We start from the raw sequence: 11,152 nt of genomic DNA, 5'->3' as shown, positions 1-11,152 counted from the left end.
AGATTCATAAAAACCAAGTCTCTGATTTGTGAAACCTTTATTCTAAGTTTGGCATCAAAACCTCAGTGCAGTGCTATATGAAAGTGGTAAAAAAAACAAACTTTTTTGTCGGTAAACTTCGCATGTTAATGTACCTTTTGACAAACACACACACGCACACACACACGCAGACACACATACACGCACACACCTATACACACACACACACACATATATACTGTACATATCGTTAAAATCTATTCTTCATTGTTGCTATAGTTAACTACACTAAAGACTAAGCCCATAAATAATTTGGCTAAAAAGATTATAAGCCTATTTAGAGTCAGCATGGTTGAAAAAGAAAATAAAGAAAGAAAATACTGTTTTAGATTAGTGGATATGGTGTCAATTGTCATTTTCTAGCCAAGGACCGACCGTCGTACTTAAGGTAAGACGGTAAGCTAGACGTTGTAGGTCACCTCAACGCTACAGGTTCTAATACAGGTTTCGAGACATCCAGGTCCGACTACTGATGTTCCAGAAAAAATAATGCAGTTTGCGGTTGCATATCTGAGCCAGTTCAACCCATCTGCAATCTCTCGGTAAGTTGTTTAAATAGGCTACTGCACTTTCAAACCAGATTCGAAATGTTTATTTGAGGTTGCTCTACTTTAAATAAACCGAGGCCAAGATTAATTTTAAAAGATTCTCCAGAAGCATAGCGATATTATGCTAAATGACATGGGCGAAAAGTGAGCTTTAATTGCGACGATTTTTAGTTTTTTAAGGATGGTGCATGATAGCTTACTACGTACCTAGTAATAAACACGAACAAACGTGTAATTACAATTCTTTATAGATTGTTTGTCTATATCTGTGCTAATATGCCCATATTGTCCAATTCCAACCCAAGGCCCTGTGACTTAATTGCCAATGCGAATTAATACATACATAGGCCTACATACATACATACAGGTACCTGGAAAATTTGAATATGTGGGAAAAGTTGTTATATTCAGGCAATTAAACATAAACCAGTACTAAATACAGATCCGAGAGTTTACTTTAAGAGGCCTGACTTTTTTTTATTTAAAATCCGTTTTTTATTGATTTCATATGCAGATTTTCAGAGTTTTTTAATTTGAGTTTTTCTGAAGCTGCAAATCATGATTGGCAAAATATATACAAATAAAAGCGTAAATATATAGATTTGCATACTATTTGTCAACATGTGTACATTTAATCTTTGAAGTTAAGTTACAGGTACTAGTCGGAATATTAGAATATCCTGTATAACTGCATGCATTTTATTTTTACCGTACTTTCTCAGATGAAATTAACATATACATACATTTCATCTGTGAAATTAAGTTACAGAAATTCATGCCGTTATTCAGGATATCCTAATTTTCCGACTTGTAGAAAACCTCAAATTAGAAAATTAGCATATTTCTTGAAACCAATAAAAAACGGATTTTAAATAAAAAAGATGTCAGGCCTCTGAAAGTTAACTCTTGGATCTTCATTTAGTACTGGTTTATGTTGTATGAATATAACAACTTTTCCAGCATATTCTAATTTTCCGGGTAGCACCTGTGTGTGTGTGTGTGTGTGTGTGTGTGTATATATATATATATGTATATATATATATATATATATATATATATATATATATACAATAATGTGTTTTTTATTACTTTCCCAGGACTTAGCAGGATTATTTTTTCCTTCACTCATCAGGATTAAAAAATGGCAAAGTTAAAAAGAGGGCAAAGACGTGGGTATCCAGATTTATGGTCAGAGTCAGGAGGAGAGGACAAGCTGGTTGCTGGATTCACAGTATTTGCAAATCTGAAAAAGAGAATCTCTTGGAACAGTCCCATGTGGGGTGATGTGGCAGGGATGATATTCAATGACAAGTCAGTAAAAAAAAAGAAATGGCTGTACACGATATGGCACAAGGACAGAAAGTCTGTTAGAACAAGAACACTGTTGAGGGAGAAAACCAAGAATGTAAGCTCTTTTCAACGTCATGAGAACATAAATGAGTCTGACAGAAGAGAAAAAAACACTGAGAAAATAGTGTTTCAGGAAAACATCTCTATGACCAAGAGTGATAGAGATACAGTGGAAAAGAAAATGCAGACATTTAAAGAAAAAGAAGGAACAAATGTAGTTCGAGAGGAGACCACAGCTGAGCCCCTTCCTGACAGAAAACAATCATTTTCTCAAAAGGAAGCTGATGATCATACTGAAATATCTCAGAATCTTGTTAAAGCAGAAAGCACTCTGAGCATTATCTCTGATGGTGATAACCAGACTAAGGCTAAAGATCAAAAAGCTGAGCAGGAAAAACATTTGATTCTGACCCATGAGGGAGCGGAAATGGCCAATAGAAGTGAAGATCTTAACATAGAGTATTCAAAAGATACTTTATTTTGTGTCTGTAAACAGCCAAACGATCCAAATGAGCCATATGCTCAGTGCAGTCTCTGTCAGGATTGGTTTCATCCTCTTTGTGTGGGTTACCAAAGTGTGGATGACATTTCAGTTATATCCCCTTGGTACTGTCCTTCCTGCAGCAAAAATCCACAAAAAACAAACTCCGGACAGATGGAGGGCATAAAAAGAAGCCTAGCCTTTGAAAGTGAAGTTCCATCTTGTCCTCCAAACTTTTCTGTCAGTCTAACAAGAGAAGAGTGGTCTGCAATAAAACCAGATGAAAGAGAAGGATACAGAGTGTTAAAGAAAGGATGGACTGATTATATGACAGAGAAAATTGCAAGAGTAAACAAATATTGTGTGCTGTCATTCAAAGTCAACAAAGTAAAAAGCAACAAGAGCCGAAAGGCTAAAAAGTGTTACTGGAGAGGAAAGGCTGTTTGCAAATTCACTGGCTGTGCAAATTACTCTCTTTCGATAGAAAAAGATCCGGATATGACTGAAGGTGACATAATTGTAAATGTCAGTGTCCAGGGACGGGTCATACACAGTTGTGAGGAACAACATGCACGTCACTGTACAGAGCCTGAGCGTCAAAAAATCAAAGATAAACTTGGAGAATTGACTCCCATGCTTCTCCACACAAAACAACTTGCCAGTGCTGATGAAGATAAACTTTTATCAGGAAACTTCAATGATGTGAAATCCGTACAAGTTCTGCAGAAGATCAGCAGTGAAAAAAATCTTGGTAATCGCCTGGATCGAGATATTTTCATTGACTGTTTTGAACTCCAGCAGAAACTAGATGCAGAGGAACCAAGCACAAAAGTCAAGCACAGCAGTATCCAATATATTGCCATATCACCTTTTGTTGTACACTCCTATTCTGAGTCCCAGTTGGAGATTCTTCAAGACATACAGAGGAGCAACAGCTGTTTGCTATATCTTGATGCCACAGGTAGTGTGGTTGGCAAACCTCATCCAGCCAGCCAATCTGTTCTTTATTATGCAGTTTGCATTGAGTGTCAGTCTACTACCAAAACAGTGGTTCCTGTGGCTGAAATGATTTCAGCTGATCAAACAACGGCAACAATTCTGCACTGGCTAACTTGCTTGCGTCGTGACTTCTTTAAGCTTTTTCAGAAGCACTTAAAACCACAAAAAGTTGAAACTGATTTCAGCTGGGCGATGATTCATGCCGTAATTCAGGCATTCAACACCATCACTGTTCAAGAGTATCTAAAGATTTGCTTCCAGCTGTGCCAGGAAAATGGAAAAGTGGAGATGACAGTCCTACACCTCTGTGCTGCTCACATGCTGAAGCTGGTAAGCATGAAGTTAGCCAAGATGCAGTGCAAAAAAGATATAAAACGCTTTTTCTTGTACTGTTTTGCCCTCTTACAAAACACGTCAACATTCAACCACATTTTATCAGTGATGAAGAGTGTGGTGTTTGTTTTTTCTGCAAGAAAGAACACAAATGGGTGTCAGAAACATCTGTCAGCTCTCAAGGATGCAATCAACAAGCAGAATGCAGATCAAATCAAAGTTGAAATGGAAGATGGTGAGGAAGATCCTGATGATTCAGAAAAGTTTGGAAAATCCTTCTCCAAGTCTTCACCATTCTTTGGCCCCATTGAAAGGATCGTCAGGCAAACAGAACATGAAGCTGAGGAGGAGGATGACACAGAGAAAAATGGAGAGCCAAATCCTTACTGCTGTGAGTCCATAACTGATATATTACTACATTATGCAGGGGTTGTTCCTCTCTGGACAGGTATTATGCTAACAGCTCTTGGGAAAACAAGAGACAGCAATGCTGCTGTTGAGAACTGGTTTCGGACCACAAAGACAGTCATCCTCACCTCTAAATTGCACAGAAGAGCCGGGGATTTTCTCCAAGTTCAGCATGAGTTTGTGGTGGGACGACTGAAGGGAGTTTCACTGGGGAAGAAAAGGGGGCTCCCCATGAAATCAAGTGCTAAAGAAGCACAGGACACTGATGGCCCAGAGGCCCTTCCGCTGACACAAGAGGAGCAATGGCACAAGCGCACAACCCAAAAGAGAAAATCCAGGTACTACAGTGCCCCACCTACAAGAAAGAAAGTTAAACTGTCTGCACCACAACAAACAAAAGGATGCTGTCCACCGTGGGGAGGGGAGGGGACCATTGGCGATCAAACAATCAAGTTAACAAACACATGTACAGTTGACAACCTCCTGTACACAATCCACTTGGCAATTAAAAGACGATCCGGCATAGAAAGTGACTTACAGAAACATTCACATGTTGACCCATGGATAGCAACCTTACTGCAGGTGCATGACCATTTCAACAAAAAGGAATGGGGCCAAGGAAAGTTACTGTGGCTGAACCAGATTGGAAGGTTCAAAGGGCAACTGTGGAATGCCTTCGGTACAGAGGAGGACATGGTTACTTACAGACTGGGATTCCTTCTAAACACAGAGCTTGCTGGAAAGTGTCAAAGTCCAGACTGCCCTGTTGTAAAAAGGATCTCAGGCTCCATTGACATATTGTGAGTATTCTTTGATTATTTTTAAAAATCTGCTTTTTATTTGACATTTAAAACATATTTGTAGCATAATATTGGCATAATCTATCAATTTTGTTTTCTTTTTTCCCTCCATCTCTCCCCAAAGTTGTGAGGATTTTGGTGACTTTCAGGCTAAAATAGACAAGTGGGCCAGTGAAAGTATCAAATCTCTGCCATGTAAAAGGTATTTATGAAGTATACCTTAATTTTATTTATTATTACTGCCTTGTTCGGGAAGGATTCACATGTTTAGGTTGTTGGAATCATAATAGGAATATGTAAACATAAGATCACCACCATTTCATGTTTAGTAATTAAAGATTAGGTTTACTGCAGAACAGTACATTTGAAAAGGTATATTATTGAGTTATTATCATAATTCACTTATCTAAATGCTTTAGTTGTCAAGTTTTCAGGCATTGACTAACTGTTTTATTCTGTCTTATTCTGTTTTAACTCCTGTCTCTAGTGGCCCAAATCCATGCACTGAAAACCAAGCAACACAGCAACGCACCTTTGTGCATGGACTGCCATGTCTTTTATTGGTTACAGTTGTGCACAGAGGCTTTGCTGCAAAGAAGCTGCTTCCTACAGACTTGCCAGAACTCATTTCAATCCTTGGTGGAAAGTAAGTTAAATTTACAAGTCAAGCGACTATTATTATTATTTTTTTTTATTATCAACTTTTTGAGAATTTTACTTGGAACACTACTTTTTTCATACAGGTATGAACCAGTTGCCATCACCTATCACCTGGGGACTGCAAACCACTTTGTGGCTTTCCACAGGCTGGGCCTACAAAAAAACTGGCACTTTTATGATGGCCTAAAAGAAATGAAGAAACCAGGAAGTGGGGATGTGCCCATTACAAACACAAACATGCTGAAAAAACTTGGGAAAAAACCACATGTTGGCCACGTGCTCATGGTCAGGGTAAGTATGGGGAGCTATTTAGTGAGGGTCAGTAGTTCAGGGACTGCTTATCAGATAACATTAATAATTAATCCTAAACCATGTTATTAAATAAATATGTTTCATTTGTTTTGTTTTGTAATAGGACAAAGCAGCTGAAAGTGTCGACCAAAGGCAAAAGAAAAATGCAGAACTGGTAAAATTCATTGTGGAAGACAGAGGTGCTGAGGACAGGTTAAGGGTGAGCATGTATTTCATTAAGTTTTATGAAGCTGAAATCCTTTATGACATTCTCATTAAGATGGCCAGGATGTACCAAGCCTGTCAATAGAAAATAGCTAGGATTTATCAAAATAGGACGTTTTTCTGTTCTTTTCATTTCTATTTTTCAGGCCATTGCGTCTGGTGATGAGAGGTCTCATTATTCGTTTGAGGAAAGGTGGGTTCCTATCATCTTTGATGATGATGCACAGCTTGACAAAGTTGTTTCATACTTTCATACTTTCTTGCTGGCTGTAAACACCTGTCTCCTGAAGTGTGCTCCATGATCGCCAGGGATAGGATTAAATTCATCCTGCATGTGCTGCTTTCAGAGGTAGGTCAAAAGGTCAACTGAGCAAGGATACATTTGACCCAAATGGTAAATAAAACTTCCTGCAAATCAAATGTATGAAGCTTACCTTTAGCAGCAAGGACAAGAAGGTTTTCAAAATAATGCATTAAATCACCCAGAAACAAACTTGGAACAAATATGACATTTTTTATTGTCTAAAAGGAAACTACAGGTTATCAAATTGAAGGGATACAAAATGTATAGGTAAAAAGACCTGTTAATCCAATTTGTAGATCCTCATTTAAACAAGAGAAACTATTGAAGTAGGGTGAAGAAGGTCCTGTGTGAACACAGATAGGAGGCCAGATATGATCAAGAGAGGAAGAGCAGGGTCTAAAATAATGGCATAAATAAATAGAAAGATAAATTAGATGGCAAAATTAAACTTCCAAATTGGCTAATGACAATAATGTACTGACAAAAACATCTTCATAAAATGCTTAATCCAGTATATATTAAGGAATGTAAATTAAAAAATATTTTTGTAATACAGGCAACACTACAGGCTCTGATAGAAAAAAGGAGCATGACACAGACTGAGGCTGTGGCAGAAGTTGACCAGGGGCAGATGGAGGAAAGGTTAGAGTACACACAGTCACTATTTCTGAAAAGAGCATACAATAAGATAGTAATATTAATAGGGTTGATAATTTGTTGATCTATGTTTTTTTCAAGTGAGAGGCAAGCCCTACTCATGCAAATAAAGATAGAAATGGAGAAGCGGGGCCTTCCTTAAAAAAAGAAAGCCAAAGAAAGGTTTGAAAGTTCACTTCCTTATTTGTATCATCGCCATGTTTTTTATTGAAACATGGCATCTGGGTATTTTGAGCCAGTTCAAAGAAAATCAGTTAATTTTTTGATTAACATTTTGTGTGTATTGTTTAGTCTCAAGAGTTGTGATATGTTTTTCTGGGATTTCTAGGTTGCAGAGAAAACGATGGATCTGACCTGGGTAATGTTTCCGCAAAAGATTCCTGATTTCCATCATTTTCATTTTCAAATGTAAAATAAAAAAATCACAAATTTTGTTTTGTGATTGTGGGTTTTGTGATTGTGTGTTTTTATGGCTCTCAAATCTGATTAGTATACTTGAGTAGGGATTTCAAAGTCAAGGTTTTCAAACAGGACCAGGTCTAATGTGGTCCAGATGCCAAAAATGTGAATAAATGAGGCTAATTTGCATTTTCACAAATAGAATAAAGGTTTCACAAATCAGAGACTTGGTTTTTATGAATCTATGGACTCTGAAGGACATTTGAGTCCAGGTTTGAAGAGTCTAAGTACTGTAGTTTTTCAACAGGACCTGGTCTAATGTGGTCCAGATGCCAAAAATGTGACAAAACGAGGCTCATTTGCATTTTCACAAATAGAATAAAGGTTTCACAAATCAGAGACTTGGTTTTTATGAATCTATGGACTCTGAAGGACATTTGAGTCCAGGTTTGAAGAGTCTAAGTACTGTAGTTTTCCAACAGGACCAGGTCTAATGTGGTCCAGGTGCCAAAAATGTGAATAAACTAGGCTCATTTGCATTTTCACAAATAGAATAAAGGTTTCACAAATCAGAGACTTCTTTTTTATGAATCTATGGGCTGTGAAGAACATTTGAGTCCAGGTTTGAAGAGTCTAAGTGCTGTAGTTTTCCAACAGGACCTGGTCTAATGTGGTCCAGATGCCAAAAATGTGACAAAACGAGGCTAATTTGCATTTTCACAAATAGAATAAAGGTTTCACAAATCAGAGACTTGGTTTTTATGAATCTATGGACTCTGAAGGACATTTGAGTCCAGGTTTGAAGAGTCTACGTGCTGTAGTTTTCAAACAGGACCAGGTCTAATGTGGTCCAGATGGAAAAAATGTGATAAAATGGGGGTAATTTGCATTTTCACAAATAGAATAAAGGTTTCACAAATCAGAGACCGAGTTTTTATGAATCAATGGGCTGTGTAGAACATTTGAGTCCAGGTTTGAAGAGTCTAAGTACTGTAGTTTTCCAACAGGACCAGGTCTAATGTGGTCCAGGTGCCAAAAATGTGAATAAACTAGGCTCATTTGCATTTTCACAAATAGAATAGAGGTTTCACAAATCAGAGACTTCTTTTTTATGAATCTATGGGCTGTGAAGAACATTTGAGTCCAGGTTTGAAGAGTCTAAGTGCTGTAGTTTTCCAACAGGACCTGGTCTAATGTGGTCCAGATGCCAAAAATGTGACAAAACGAGGCTCATTTGCCTTTTCACAAATAGAATAAAGGTTTCACAAATCAGAGACTTGGTTTTTATGAATCTATGGACTCTGAAGGACATTTGAGTCCAGGTTTGAAGAGTCTAAGTACTGTAGTTTTCCAACAGGACCAGGTCTAATGTGGTCCAGATGGAAAAAATGTGATAAAATGGGGGTAATTTGCATTTTCACAAATAGAATAAAGGTTTCACAAATCAGAGACTGAGTGTTTATGAATCAATGGGCTGTGTAGAACATTTGAGTCCAGGTTTGAAGAGTCTAAGTGCTGTAGTTTTCCGACAGGACCAGGTCTAATGTGGTCCAGATGCAAAAAATGAGATAAAATGAGGCTATTTTGCATTTTCACAAATAGAATAAAGGTTTCACAAATCACAAACTGTGTTTTTATCAATCTACATCCTGATTAGAAGATTTGAGTCCAGATTTGGATAGGTTAAGTATTGTAGTTTTTTAATAGGACCATGTTTAAAACGGGTTAAGTCTAAAAAATTAAGTGGAATTGCCCTTTACGCCTTTGGCGAATCGGAAGCTGCGAATCGGAAGCTAACTTCAGCCTCGTAACTGACGGTGATTCAGACCTTTGGCTCTTATAAAGTTAACTACTTGTGTTACTGTGGTCATAACATTTTCCATCTTTAGGGCTTTGCCACACAGTGATTCCTGATGTATGATGCAGTGATAAACAGTTAGTTCACCTGCACAGTTCTCTCCCTGCATCTTCTCCCGGACCCTGCCCACCAGTCCACTTGTTTTACCGCACATCGCTGGCGCACCATCTGTCGTTAATCCCACGAGTTTATTCCACGGCAGCTTTATTTCAGTTACACATTTGGAAACTTCCTCAAAGATTTCCTTTCCTGTGGTTGTGCCATGCATTGATTTGAATCCCAATAGCTCCTCCGTAACACACATGTTTGAGTCCACTCCACGGATGAAGACTGACAGCTGAGCAGTATCCGATGCGTCGGTGCTCTCATCCACAGCAAGGGAGAATGCAACGAAATCTTTTCCTTTTTCCATAAGCTGGTTATATAGATTGGTGGCCAGATCACATGTGCGCTCAGCTACTGTGTTTCTGCTCAGGCTCACGTTTGAAAAGGCTTGCTTTTTCTCTGGGCACACGAAGTCACAAACTTTCAACATGCACTTTTTCACAAACTCTCCCTCATTAAAGGGCAGGTGTCGTGCCAAGGCGCTTATCCCCGTCAGAATTTGTATCCCCTGACGCGGGAGCGCGCACAGTCGTTCAATAGCGTATGAGCGCCTTTCAGAGATGGATTACACCACGTAAATTGACAAAACAATATACAAGTTGCTGTTTTTGGTCGCTGAGATTATGCTAGTTTTGTTGTTGTTGTTGTTTTGAGCTCAATGTTTGCCTCAAGTTGGCCGTAATTTGGCTATTTCTCTGTCCAATTTATTAGAGATCTGGTGGCGGCCAAAAATTCGGTTCACCTACGTAACGACAACGGGAAAACAACCACTGTATTTCCCCAATCATTTCCTTTCAAAATCACGGTTTTCATAACTATAACAATATCTTTATGTCGCTGAAGCTACATACCTATATATCAGTTCTACCCCTGCCTATATGACATATGGTAAATATAATCAGCACAAGATTTTGTCTGTTTGCTCTGTGGATCATTCCTGATATCTGCAGTAAATAAGATCAATATGTGTCTTCAAATAAAGACGTTAGACATGGGGTACAGATTTTCACAGACAGCATGCTTCAGCCTGTGAGAATCTGTACCCCCTGCCTATATGACATGTGGTAAATATAATCAGCACAAGATTTTGTCTATTTGCTCTGTGGATCATTCCTGATATCTGCAGTAAATAAGATCAATATGTGTCTTCAAATAAAGACGTTAGACATGGGGTGCAGATTATCACAGGTACCTGTCCCCTGCCAATATGACATATCAAATATATTTTTAAGGATTTAATTTACAGACAAATTATTACAGCAGTTATATACCAAATTTACCTAGGATGGGGGTGAGGAGATTGTGAACCATCATACTCTTAGTCCTACACCTTCTTAGCCTTCACCTATGCTTTGTTAAATTTTTCAAAATGTCATTTTTTTACTTTGGCAAACGCTGGAGCCTAATGTTTGATTTTATGCTAAAATATAGCATTGCAGTAAACGGCTGAAATTGAACTTTTGCTCACTTTTGGTTCAAGCCGCGAGGTTCCAATCAATTATGCAAATTAGTTATAATAGCCGCTTAAATATTTTTACGAAGTAACAGGCAGAGCTTTAGTTGATCAAGCCGCAAGGTATTGCTGAAAAATGGAGGAGACCGAATATGCAAGAATAATTGCATATAAGCTTAAAAGAGAGTATCCCTCTTTCTTCGACAAAAGGGAGAAATTACTTCTCCGAAGAAAAGCAGGGC

General features: G+C 38.2%; 1 long non-coding RNA gene across 1 annotated transcript; it reads left to right on the top strand.

Annotated features, from left to right (window-relative positions):
- The first annotated feature begins 6,396 nt into the window (after window positions 1-6,396).
- Window positions 6,397-7,509, top strand: LOC121633746. Its single transcript, XR_006009120.1, has 3 exons — window positions 6,397-6,483; window positions 6,995-7,257; window positions 7,424-7,509. It is a non-coding gene; the product is annotated as an uncharacterized LOC121633746 (long non-coding RNA).
- Window positions 7,510-11,152: the final 3,643 nt, after the last annotated feature.

This window comes from Melanotaenia boesemani, chromosome 22 (genome assembly GCF_017639745.1).
Source record: "Melanotaenia boesemani isolate fMelBoe1 chromosome 22, fMelBoe1.pri, whole genome shotgun sequence".
Taxonomy (NCBI): domain Eukaryota; kingdom Metazoa; phylum Chordata; class Actinopteri; order Atheriniformes; family Melanotaeniidae; genus Melanotaenia; species Melanotaenia boesemani.
The sequence above is the reverse complement of the archived record's forward strand: the minus strand, read 5'-3'. Positions and strand labels throughout refer to the sequence as shown.